Consider the following 14,169-nt stretch of genomic DNA (forward strand, 5'->3'; position numbering starts at 1 on the left):
AGGGCCTGGGGCAAGAAAGGACTCTGCCACAGGTCCAGGCTATGGAGCAAATAGCCCTGTCAATTGTGCTATATGATAGAGCAGGCCCTATGGTATTGGAGGTATCTGTGGAGAGGAAAGAGGCAGTGTGAAGCTTAAAGTAAGATCCAGTGGAGAGACCACAATGCAGGACTTGGAATTTTGGAAAAAGATCATGCCGTCCACAGGAGGAAATTTCATGCCTTTTGAAAAAGAGCTCCTGGCCTGTTTCTAGACTCTGGTAGAGATGGAATGCTCAAACATGCATCCAATCCCGCTCATCGCGACCCAGGTTCTGCTGGACCCACCGAGGCATAAAGTTGGACAGGCACAACTTCAGTCCATTGTAAAATGGAAATGTTCTATCCAGGGTCAAGTCCCAGGGGGTCCAAAGAGCTTGAGAAAGCTGCATGAGTGGGAAGTCCAGACCAACTTGTCCTCCACCACACTTGCCCTGTCTTACACCCAGGACCACATTCAGGGAGGGGACAGGGTCACGACCAGCTAAAAAGGAGGGAAAAGCTTGAGCTTGGTTTAGACATGGGCTGGTTTAAAATGCGGGTACAAGACAAACGTGGAGGGTGGCTGCATCACAACTACATTTGTGGGAGGCCCTGAAAGACAGGAGAGCGGGAAAATCTTTTCAAGGGGTGAAGCTGTGAGTGGTGCATCTGGTCACCTATTTTGTATGGAAGAAGTGATCTCAGGTAAGAAGTGGTTACAGGGACTCATCTAATGGGCAACTTTGGCTTAGGGACTCCCCATCGGCCTGGATGAAATGCTGTTAGATGCTGTCGTCTGAGAAATTTTCTCTCCAATCCTCCCTCTTTTCTTTCCCAACCGTGTGACCTGTACTGTGGTCTGAACACTCTCGCAGGCTACTTCAGCTTCATTTCCTTTGCCCACCACAGGCATTTCCCCCATTAAGTAAATCTCTTCGTGTCTAATTTCATCTTAGCTTAGAGGACCTGAACTAATACAAATCATAAATTTCAATCACAAAGATATTATTCGAATTGAGCTAACAACATAGTACGTGTACAAGCTGAAGTCTGCAGTTACCAGACAAAAATGCCTTGCTGTTTGCACTGTTTCACAGCATTACACTCTTTAAATTGTGGTTAAAAAAAAACACATAACATAGGGCGCCTTGATGGCTCAGGTCGTGAACCCGGGGTCCTGGGATCAAGCCCCTCATCGGGCTCCCTGTTTGGCAGGAAGCCTGCTTCTCCCTCTCCCGCTCCCCCGCTTGTGTTCCCTCTCTTGCTATGTCTCTCTGTGTCAAATAAAAAAAAAAAAATCTTTAAAAAAAACACACACATAACATAAAATTTAACATCTTAACCATCTCTAAGTGCACAATTCAGTAGCATTTAGTATCTCCGTATTGTTGTGCAACAATTGCCAGAGATTTTTTATGTTGCAAAGCTGAAACTCTGTATCCATTAAACAATAATTCTCCATTCCCCCTTTCCCCTGCCCCAGCCTCTGCCTACCACCATTCTACTTTCTGTCTCCAAGCCCTTTGTGACTGCTTTAAATTCCTCATATAAACTCAATCAGAAAGTATCTGTCTTTTTGTGACTGGCTTTTTCACTAAGTCTCGTGTTCTCACGGTTCATTCATACATAGCACATGTGAGAGTTTCCTTCCTATTAAAGGCCGAATAATATTCCATTGTATGTACCTGCCACATTTTGCTTCTTCACCCATCTGTCAATGAATATTTGGGTTGTATTTGTCAGTGCTTTAAATTTTAAACACAAATAACCACAAAATTGCGAAACTTAATTAATAGTATGCTTAAATTTTTAATATTTAATTTTAATATTTAAATATGTGCTGTGTATTATATGTCAATTATACCTTAGTAAAGCTGTAAAGCACGCAAGCGAGCAAACATGCTCTCTTCTCTACCCCAACCTCAAACATCAAACCGTCTACCCAGTAGCCGCACTCAGATGTGTAGTGGGCGAGTCAAACTTGACATATAGCCACCAAAGTTATCATTTTTCTTCTCCCTCCAAATCTGCTTTTCATCCATTCTTCTCCGTCTCAGTAACTGGCAACTCCATTCTCCCAGGGACTCAGCCCAGAAAATGGGGAGTAATCCCTGACTAACCCTTTTTTTCTTGTCCCTACATCAGATCTGTGAGCAGATCCCACTGGCTGTGCATTCAGAATAAATCTAGAACTCTGCTCATTACTACGATCACCCTAGTCTGACCTACTTTCGTCTTTTGCCCGAATTATTGTAGATGACCCCTCACTGTGCAATTTGTTACATGTCAGTTATACCCACAATAAAACCTAGGGTGAGGAGGAGAAAACACTGCCTATTTGCCAAATTTTCTCTCCTTTTGTACTTCACCTCCTTCAGGTCTTTGCTTAAATTAGTATCTTTGCAATGAGCTTTTCTTCATCACCCTAGGAAAAATTAAGCCCCCTTCCTATCTGCTTCTCCACCCTAACTTTGGTATTGTCTACCCTCAATTTTTCCCGTAAGGCTTACCATAAATAAATTATTCTATTTACTCATTTTTTAAAACACATTATTTATTTATTTTGAGAGAGAGAGAGAGAAAGAGCATGCAAGCCGGGGGAAGGACAGAAAGAGAGAGAGAATCTGAAGCAGACTCCCTACTGAGCACAGAGCCCGACTCGGGGCTCAATCCCACAACCCTGAAATCATGACCGGAGCTGAAATCAAGAGGCAAATCCTTAACCAACTGATCCTCCCAGGTGCCATTTACCTTTTTTTTTTAAGATTTTATTATTTATTTATTTATTTGAGAGCGAGAGAGAGCATGAGCATAACCGGGGGTGGGGGAAAGGGAGAGGAAGAGGAAAGGAACCCCAAGTAGACTCCATGCTGAGCATGGAGCCCAATGCAGCTCACAATGAGATCATGACGTGACCCAAAACCAAGAGTCAGACCACTTCACCGACTGAGCCATGCAATGGAAGTGCCCTGCTTATTCATTTGTTTATCTGTCTTTCCTCCCCAGTCCCACCCTACCCCTAGCAGCTAAAATATGAGCTCCATGAGGGCAAGGAATTCTGTTTGTTTTGCACACAGCTTTATCCCCAGTACCTAAAACAGCATCTGGCATATAGTAGATGCCCCATAGATATTTGTTAAATAAATACAAGAATGTGAAGGCAGGACTGTGAGGGGTTTAAGAGCTCAGGTTCTGGGATCAAACAGACTCGGGTTGGAATCTGGGCACTGTCACTCTTTTGTTGTATGAGTCACTCTGGACAAGTCCTTCATTACCTCTGTCCCAAGGTCTCTTCCTTCAGAGAAAGATGAATAAATGGGTTAAATACCTAGCTCGTGGGCAGCCAGGAAGATTCACTAAAGCGAAGGGGAGGTATAGAAGAGAGGTGACAGGAGATGTCATTCTTGGTCTAGTTCTAACACTGCATTGCCATTGTCTTCACTCCCACCTGGGAGGGGACAATAAACCTTGGAGGCCAGCAAGGAGGCCATTGAGCTAGCACCAAGCTGAGAATTTCCAGACACTAGGGAGGAAAGCTAAGTCAAGTGGGCAGGCCTCCCTCTTCTGGGCTTAAATCAGATGTTGTATCCTTCCCTGAAGTAAGCTGTTAAGGAAGGAAAGGTACAGACTGTTCCTAAAGACAAACTTCCATGCACTGCCCCTTCTACCTCCCTCCATTTGTAATCCAGAATCCAGCCTTGCCTGGTAGATGACAGTAGGTTCCTCTCCCCAGAATGTGTGGGTGTCGCTGGTCTCAGAAGGCATTTGCTTCTTCACAAGAGCACAGCCAGACTTAGCCATCTGACTGCTAGCTTCACTGACTCTCCCTGCACACCCACACCCACACTCCCAACATCTATGCCCTTCAAAGAGCCAATTTAAGGCACAGAATCTCTGCTCTCCTCACACCCTTGTGAGCACCAGTTAGCTGGACAGCTTGCTTTCAGAGGACATAAATTACTAGATTCAGTTATCTTTCAAGGATATCTCCTTCGTCTTACCCCCTATAGAGTCCAGGCAACTTAGCAGGCAAAATTAGTTGGTTTTTGAAATAAGCATTTAGGATACAAAAGGCAGAGTCAATACGTTTAGGCTTCCTGAGCATGGCCAAAGGGTTCACACAGATATAGCCCACTCACATCAATTCCTCGCCTGTGCTGCTTGGTGATTCTACCTCTGCCCTCTTCACATCACCACCCCTCCATCTTTGTGCTGGTGTATCTCCTACTCCTGCAACCCTCTCCTTCCATCCTCTATCCCCTTGGAGACTAGTTCCTGTGGACTCCATTTCCCAACCTCCCTTGCTGACTGACTTCCTGGTGGCTTCAGCCAATGAGAGGCACCCACAGGAGACAGGAGGTTGGGAAGAGAGAGCATCTGTGGGATTTCTTCCCTGCTGCTTCCCTGCTTGGGCACCACAGTCCTAGTGGGGCATATAACCTAACCCCCGGAACTACCTTCTGTCTGGTGTACCCTCACTCACAGTACCAGCCATGGAAAGACACTGGTTTCACCATCCCTCCCCGTCCCTCCATACTTAGAATGTTGCTGGTTCCTGGATTACCTCACCATCCTTGTTGGTTCCTTAGCTCTGCCCATGTGAGTGTAAATAGTCCGTTCACGGGACGCCTGGGTGGCTCAGTTGGTTAAGCAGCTGCTTTTGGCTCAGGTCATGATCCCGGGGTCCTGGGATCGAGTCTCGCATCGGGCTCCTTGCCTGGTGGGGATACTGCTTCTCTCTCTCCCTCTGCCTGCTTGTGTCCTCTCTCTGACTCTGTCAAATAAATAACATATTTAAAAAAAAAAATAGTCCGGAGGCACCAGGGTCGCTCAGGCTCAGACCTGAGCCTCTGCCTTCAGCTCAGGTCATGATCTCAGGGTCCTGGGATCAAGCCTCGCATCGGGCTCTCTGCTCGGCGGGGAGTCTGCTTCCCCCCACCCCCCTCTCTCTACCTGCCTCTCTGCCTACTTGTGATCTCTCTCTCTGTCAAATAAATAAATAATATCTTAAAAAAAAAAAAGTCCGTTCACTAAGATCTATTCAACTGAACTGAGTGGAATTCTGTTTCCCACAGGACCCTGACTCTTAAATATAACTGGACTCCACCTATCTGAAGAGTTCATCTCAGCTCTGAAAACTATCTGCCCAGTAGCCACAGATGTTTGCTGAGCAGATACCAATAGGAGAGACAACCGTTAAATATGAAGACACTCAAAACTGTAGGCCATCAGTTCCTTTGCTAAGAGTCAAGCTTTGTTAGGGAGGAAGGATTTGATATCTAAAAAAGCAAGAAAGGTAGTAACTTAGAGGTGGAGGAGGTAGGGACAGAGTGGTTTAGTGGTCTAGGGTTCCGGGCTGGCCACTGAACTTGGACAAGTCACTCAGTGTTTTTGTCCCTCAATTTCCCCTCAATTTCCACCTCTGTAAAATGAGGGTGACCTATTTTAAGTGACTACCCTATGCATCTTACAAGTTTATTTTCAGGCTGAAATGAGATGGAGGAAGAAAAGATAGTAGTTTGGAAATTACGACGCTAAGATGGGGACCCAGTACCTCCTCCCTCTGGAAGGAACCACCACCCCAGTTTGGCAACCATCTGTAATAGATTAAGTGAAAAATCGACTCAGCTTGCAGGCCTCGAATAATAGTGATGATAGTTGCCATTATGATTTCTTAAGATATTTATTATCAATTAGGTAATATTATTATTGCTTAATGAAAACACAACAATTATTGTTCCAGTGGCTACTTATTAACTGTCAGCTCTGTGTCGAACATTGGGCTAAGCACGTTCTACACATTGTCATTGCATCAGTGTGATGGTTCTGCAAGATACGAATACCTTCTGAACTCCCATTTTGCCTGTGAGGAAACTCATGTTCAGAGAAGTTAAGCAACTTTCCCCAAATTACGTGGCTGTCCTGGGGCTGAAATTCAAACGCAGGTTCATCCTACTATGTTCTGTTCCCTCATGATATCCACTTGGTAGAGTGGTGGTTCTGGGGGGGTGGGGTGGAAATGGCACCCCCCAGGGGACATTTGGCAAAGTCTGGAAATACTTTTGTTTGTTTTAACTGAGGGGGGTCGCTATTGGCCTCTAGAGGACAGAAGGCTGTGGTGGGGCTTGCATCCGTTCCCCCGGGTGCTGTAACAAAGTATCAAGCCCAGGCAGCTTATGACAACAAGAATTTATTGTCTCGTGGTTCTGGAGCTAGAAGTCCAAAATCAAGAAGAGGTCACACTCCTTCTGAAGGCTCTAGGGAGGAATCCTTCTTAGGTTCTAGGGGCTCCCAGCAATCCTGGATCTTCCTTGGCTTGTAGCTCTAGGGTGCCCCTCTCTGCCTCCATCTTTGCATGACCTTCTTCCTTGTGTCTTACTGTATCCTCTCCTTTTCTTATGAGAGCAACAGTCATGAGATTCGTGGCCAACCCGGAATCGACGATGATTTCATCTCACCATCCTTAACTAATTACATCTGCAAAGATCCTTACTTCAAACAAAGTCACACTCTAAAATTCTATGTGGACATGAATCTGGGGTGGTGGAACACTATTCAATCCATTAACCTTCAAAGTACAAGACAGCCCCCCACAGCAAAGAATTATCTGGTTCAAGATGTCAATAGTGCTGAGGTTAAGAAACCCGCTTTAGAGGGAGGTATTTCTTCTCTGGGAAGCAAGGAGAATGTGGCTCTGTTAATCCACACAGCTACAAAAGGACAAGGTCTCAGAGCACCTTAAAGTCCAGAGGTCACCTACTCCTTCCACTTTTCAGGGACCACAGACTCTTCTGACAGCCTTGAGTCTCGATGCTGCCTCCTACCTGGCATTTTTACAGCACTTTGTATTTTGATTTGAGAATGATATGGTCAGGGGTCTAGGTGGCTCAGTGGGTTAAAGCCTCTGCCTTCGGCTCAGGTCATGATCCCGGGGTCCTGAGGTCAAGTCCCGCATCAGGTTCTCTGCTCGGCGTGGAGCCTGCTTCCCCATCTCTCTCTGCCTGCCTCTCTACCTGCTTGTGATCTCTGTCTGTCAAATAAATAAATAAAATCTTAAAAAAAAAAAAAAGAATGATATGGTCAGGGGTGCCTGGGTGGCTCTGTCTGTTAAGCATCTGCCTTTGGCTTAGGTCATGATCCCAGGGTCCTGGGATCAAGCCCAACACTGCGCTTTCAGCTCAGTGGGGAGCCTGCCTCTCCCTCTCTCTCTTCCACTCCCCCTGCTTGTTCTCTCTTTGTCAAATAAATTAATAAAAATTAAAATTAAAAAAAGAAAGATTCGGTCAGATCCATCCAAAGGATTAAGTGTCCATAATAAATAAGAAATGTCTGGCTTCTTTCCCAAAAGGGAAGATACTCAAAAACCAAAGAAAGAAACTCGAGCTTGTGGACAAATGACTATTTGCAAGTTACAGGAGAGGGACCAGCCCTGCCAGGTGGACCATCATTGGATGACTAACAGGGCACTTTCTTCCATCCATTCAACAAATATATGTTGAGCACCTACTATGTGCTTAGCCCCGGGGATGCAGTAGTGAGCAGCAAGGCTGTTGTGCTTGCTCACATAACCTTCCAGTCTGATATAAACACTTACAATCCAGTGTGGTAAATGCTATAGGAGGGAACTCCAAGATGCTCAGATTTCAAGGGGTCATAAAGGGTTTTCTGGAGCAAGTGAGCTCTAAAGTGAGATTTGAAAACTGAGTAAGATTAAAATGCAAGTGGGTCAGGCTCATTAGTCCAAATTCAACACAGCTTTGGCCCCCAAGCAAAGACTAAGGGAAGAGTAAGATTGGGAGAAGAAAGAGAGCTTGTGAAAAGGCCCAGAGGGGAGAAGACCCATTTGGGGAATTGAAGGAAGTTCAGTCCAGGCTTACCACCTCAGAAGAAGAAAGCAGAGAAGGTCATTGCTAAGGTCCACATTCTGTTTTCTTCTTTGTTCTCCAGGAACTCCCTTTGACCTCCCTTTCCAATTTGAGCTGCTACTGGATGCTTTCTCTTGCTGTCCATGTTGAACTCAACTCCCTTCTCAGTTTCAGGGACCCCCATCTAAGTCTGATCTCCAGGTCAGGACAAAGTCCTTTGACCTCACCCAGAAGCAGAAGGGAACATCAGGCATGACCAGTTATCTCTGGTGTCTTATAAAATATGTAGAAACTGCTTTGTCCCAGCCAGACTAAGGCAGAGGCAGAAAGTCCTGGGTAAGCATCAGAGCTGGGGCTAGTTCACTCACAAAGTAGCCCCGACTTTGAAAATCATATAAGGACCAGGACCCACAGTCAACGTCACTGTGTCTCTTGCTTTCTCTGGATCATGGAGGAACAAAGATGTTAAGAGCCTGGGTTCTGCAGCCAATGGCCTGAGTTCAAATTCAGCCCCAGATCATTCCTAGTTGCAGGACTTGAAGCAAGTCACCACATTCTCATTATCGTAGTGCTGCCCCCTAGAGGAACATGTGTGTATCCAATTGAGGGAATCACAAAACCACTCCAGTAAGAGACCAGGCGTTCACTTTTTAAAACAGTCTATGACACGGGGCTCTATGCCCTCCTTCCCCACAATCAATCATTTCTTCACACACATCTCTGAAGCCTGGATCTGTGTGCCAGGCACTGAAAGAGCTCTGAGAAGGCCACAGGGGAAGTGCCATGTGTTAGTCTGGCCCTGTGTGCCCTGAGATCTTTCTCCTCCTCATTCCCCTCTCTTTTCTTCTTTCCCTTGAACGTGTATGTGAGGGCAGGGAAGTGGTAGCCCAGAGAGCCCTTCAAGCTGCATGTCACAGACTCCTGGGTCAGCCAGTGGGCACTGGCTATTGCTCAGCAGACAGGAGAAAGGAGAAGGCTAGGGTAAGAGGTTTCCTCCCTCTCTCAGCCTGAGGCAATGTTTCTGGTCATGGCTACACATCTTCCATGGCTCCAGCTCCCAAAGACAGGCCTGTGATGGTTCTGGCCTCCTCAGGTAATCCTGACCTTTGGGCTCCAGTGACCTTTCCCTTGCCCCTCTGGCTGATGGGGAGCAGTGGCTTCTTACACTTGGTGTCTCTTAGGCTTCTCCCCTCTTCCACCACCTGCACATCCATTCAATTAGCTGTCATTTACCCTCTTTAGTTAGAATGATTTCTCTTTTCCAGGTTGGAAAAGTAACTGATAATTCAGTCGCAGTTTGTTGATGACAATAGCATCATTAATGAGTGTAGCAGAGTACTTAAAAATGCTGGCCTTGGAATTCCAAAGACGATGGTTTGGGGGGCCCCTGGGTGGTTCACTCGGTTAAGCGTTCAGCTTTGGGTTGCAGCTCAGGTCATGATCTCAGAGTCATGAGATCAAGCCCCCGCATGAGGCTCTGTGCTCAATGGGGAATCTGCTTGGGATTCTCTGCCTCTCCCTCTCCCTCTGCTCCTTTCCCCGCTCATGCATGAGCGTGCTCTCTCTCTCATTCTCTTTCAAATAAATAAATAAAATCTCTAAAAAAAAATAAAATAAAGGGGTGCCTGGGTGGCTCAGTCATTAAGCATCTGCCTTTGGCTCTGGTCATGATCCCAGGGTCCTGGGATCAAGCCCTGCATCAGGCTCCCTGCTCAGCAGGGAGCCTGCTTCTCCCTCTCCTGCTCCCCCTGCTTGTGCTGTCTCTGTCTCTCTCAAATGAATAAATGAAATCTTTTTTTTAAAAATTAATTAATTAAATAAATTTTAATAAATAAATAAAATTCAAAAGACGATGCTTTGAATCTGGATCCTGCCCCTTGCTTATGGATGGTTTTCCTCAGTTTCTTTTCTTTCTTTCTTTTTTTAAAAAATTACTCTTTTAAGTTTTTTTTTTAACATTTTATTTATTTATTTGACAGAGAGAGATCACAAGTAGGCAGAGAGGCAGGCAGAGGAGAGGAGGAAGCAGGCGCTCCACGGAGCAGAGAGCCCGATGCAGGGCTCGATCCCAGAACCCTGGGATCATGACCTGAGCTGAAGGCAGAGGCTTTAACCACTGAGCCACCCAGGCGCCCCTCAGTTTTTTTTCTGTAAAATAAGGTTAATGATGTCCACCTCCCCTGATTCCTGAGCAGATTAATAATGGGTGAGCATCAATGGTAATAGAGCTTGCAAAATTTAAACATGTATGTTATTTATACATATATAGTGCAAAATTACTCTTCACTGCATATGTGTTACAATTCAGAGTTTTGCAATCATATACTTATGGCCTAAAAGTAACTTATGACCTGCAGATTTAACAAGTCATTAATTAACTTATTTTATCTGATAAAATAATATATAGAATGAATTTGCCTATGTTATACCAAATACGAGCCTCAGGTTATAAAATTACCACTTTGGGGTTCACTTTAATAATTCCAATCCAAGAGGTGTATTTTTAATACTGCACTATAATTTTAGTTGAAAAATATAATAAAGAGTTGCCATACACCTTTTACACAGATTTTCCACATTACCCATAGGTTAACATTTTACTAGATTTATCATTCTCTCTCTCTTATTTATGTATATTTATATTTATACATTATTTGTATATATTTCTATATATACAAATATTATATATTTATTTTATATATCATTTTATTCTTAACATTTTATTTATATAAAAATATATAATATATAAAGTATTTATGACAAAATATTATGATATATATAATATATTATTGTATTTATAATTAAATATATAACATATTTGTATATATAGATATGTAAATATAAATTTATATATATGTGAGAGAGAGAGAGATATAAAAAACATAAATCTAGATGTTGGTCTATATCCCTTATTCAAATGTTTCCTTTTTTCTGAAACATTTGAGACTAGTTTCAGACCTGATGTGTCCTCTTTATCCCTAAATATCTCAGCGTGTATTTCATAAAAGCAAGAACATTTTCTTACAAGATTCTAAAAATCAAGATAAACATCGATTTGATATTGTTACCTAACATAGAGATCTTACCTAAGTTTTCTCAATTGTGCCACTACTGCCTTTTATAGCAAAATAACAACATGAATTTTTCTGGTCTAGAATTGTGTTACACGGTCATGTGTCTTTAGTTTCCTTTGATCTGAAACAGTCTCTTAGTCTTTGTCTTTCGTGACCTTGACATTTGTGAAGAGCAAAGGCTGGTATTTTGAACAGTGCTCTGCAATTTGGACTTGTCCTATGTTACCTCGTGATTATGTTCAGGTTCTGCATCTTGGGCAGGACTATCGCAGAAGTGATGTGTCATTCTCAGGGCAAAGTGTCAGGAGGCATGTGATATCATGTGGTTTTAACTTTGATCACTCGGTTAAGGTGATGCCTGCCAGATTTCTCTGCTGTAAAGTTACTGTTTTTCTCTTTGTTGTTTTTAAGTATCTTGTAGGGAGATACTTTAAGTCTATGTAAATATCCTGTTTTCCATGATACCTTCACCTACCAGTTTTATTATTCATTGTTGACACTTGCCTGAGTAAATTGTTACTATGACAGCTGCTGAACAGCGATTTTTCTAATTCTACCACTCCTTTTATGTTTCTTAAGTTGGGATTCTACTTATTTGCTTGTATCAATATGGACTCATCGATTCTTATTTGATTCTATGCGTTGTGATCCCTTACTATCATTATTTAATTTGATGTTCAGTTTATACCAAATTTGGCTCCTTAAAGCTGGTTCCTTTGTCCTTTTGACATGTTTCCACGATTGTTTGTGTGTTTGCTTAATTTCTGGAAACTAGATGTGCATCTATATTTCCCTTATGCAAATCTGGAATCAGCCATTTCTTCAAACAGCCCTAGTTTCTTTTAGTGGATAATTTATACCTCAACTCTTAAAAAACAATGGAGAAGAAGAAAAAGGAGGAAGAGGAGGAGAAATACCTAAAAGGGGGGCAGGGAGGTTTACAAATATTACAGTATGTGTTTTAATAAATCAGTTTTTTTTAAGATTTTTATTTATTTAGTTGAGTGATAGAGCATCCACACACATGCAAGCAGGGAGAGGGGGGAGAGGGAGAGAGATAATCCCTAGCAGACTCCCCCTCAGTGGGGAGCCTGACTTGGGGCTCAATCTCACAACCCTGAGACCACGACCTGAACTGAAATCAAGAGTCAGATGCCCAACTGACTCAGCCACCCAGGTGCCCCAACAAATCAATGGTTTTATAACTAAAGGTATGGGGTGCCTGGGTGGCTCAGTGGGTTGAGCCTCTCCTTTCAGTTCAGGTCATAGTCTCAGGGTCCTGGGATCGAGTCCCGCATCAGGCTCTCTGCTCGTCAGGGAGTCTGCTCCCCACCCTCCCCGCTCTGCCTGCCTCTCTGCCTACTTGTGATCTTTCTCTCTGTCAAATAAATAAAAATCTTTAAAAACAATTTAAAACAAAAGCTATGACGCAAATATAATGGTCCTTCTCATAAGACAGTTACACCAAGTCTGCATTTGAGGGTCTTCTGAATATGAGTCGAAATCACCTCCCTGTCTCCCCAGAACACTCCATAATGGCCCTATGCCAGCAGCGCTTAAACGTGGGGGGAAGGGAAACCCACAGTACGATGGTAAATCTCAGGGAGCTCAGGTCTTTCTTCTCTGAACCCTGACCTTGACCTCCTCACCCCCAGAACAGATGTGACTAATAGTTGTTTTATATATTGATAGATTGGGATTTTACTCGGTTTTATTTGGGGGCATTTTAGGGCAGTGGGGTAGGGAAGGTGGGGAAGGGAAGAGCCAGGCTACTTGATTCCAAATCCTGGTTCTGGGGTCTCCTGGGTGGCTCAGTCGATTGACATCCAACTCGCTGTTTTTGGCTCAGGGGGTTGTCCCAGGATTGTGGGATCAACCCCGCATCCAACTCCATGCTCAGTGTGGGGTCTGCTTGAGATTCTCTCCCTCTCCCTCATCCTCTGCCCTGCTCTCTAAAATAAATAAAATCTTTTTTAAAAGGTGGCTCTGGCAAGTGACTTAACCTCTCTATGTCTTAGTTTCCTCATCTGTAAAATGGGGAAGTATTGCCCCCAGAGGACTTTGAAGAGGGTGACACTGTCAGATGTATGTCAAGTACAAGAAGCAGCAGCTGGCTCGCAAGAGTTTTATGTTGGTGTCATGACTTCCCATGAAGACTGCTGCCTTTAGAGACATCTTCCCATTCTAGATTTATTACTTCAATTTGGCCTCGGGATTTCCCCTGCCCTCAAGGACTGGAGCTCACAAATCAGAAGTCATGACCCACTGCAGCCTATCTTCAGCCATGGCCACCTGCATGCACCTGTGCCTCAGATGCCCACATTTGTCAGGACCCTTTCCAGAGTGAGTGCCAGAATCCCAGATCCTACTAGGTGACACAAAGTAAGAATCCCACTGGCTCCCAGGGTGCTTTGTCCACCTTCAGGCATGGCTGGATCCAGGGACACAATTATACCACCAATGCCCTCCATCTTTTCTGGACTCAGTTTTCCTCTGTGTTGGCTTCATTTTGAAACTTTACTTTCATGTGGCAACAAGATGATCGATGGCCACAGCCTCATGTTCTACCAGCTGAGAGACTTCGGAAAAGAGAGAGAATGTGTTTCTTCTAGTCACATTAACAAAGGTCCTAAGGCTGATGCCTATTGATCTGTTTGGGTCATGTGATGCTAGACCTCTCCCATTTGCCTCGCCATGGCCACTCTCCATTCCTTTCCACCCTCCTCTGTGCCTTGGGAGACTGATCCACACAGACTACAAAAGAGACTCCCTTGCCTTCTGGGTTGGGGTTGGGTTCAATGAATGGGAGGCACATGCAAGAGCTTGGAGGATAGAAAGGAGGTTACAGTCAGGGTGTGGATTTTCTAGCTCTTTCCCTTTGAGGTTGCTTTGAGCTGGCTGTGTGTTTCCACTAAAGGTCCCAGCTCCTACCAAGGAACCTTCTCCACACAATACCATTCCTCTTGGACCCTGTAATCATTCCCTCTCCTTACCTCTCTAGGCTATGAGGATGATGGATCCTAAAACCTGGAGCCCCCAGGGTACTACCAGCTCTTGTAGGTTTCCCTGGATCCTGCCTTCACACTTATAAAAGACCCTTGACTATACTTTCCTCAGTGACCCAGTTGAGCCTACCATCTGTGTCCTGCTGATGTCCATACTCATTTCAGGAGCACAGGGCAGGTCTTCAGTGATCACAGAAGGAAAAGA

This window comes from Lutra lutra, chromosome 17 (assembly GCF_902655055.1).
Source record: "Lutra lutra chromosome 17, mLutLut1.2, whole genome shotgun sequence".
Lineage (NCBI taxonomy): Eukaryota > Metazoa > Chordata > Mammalia > Carnivora > Mustelidae > Lutra > Lutra lutra.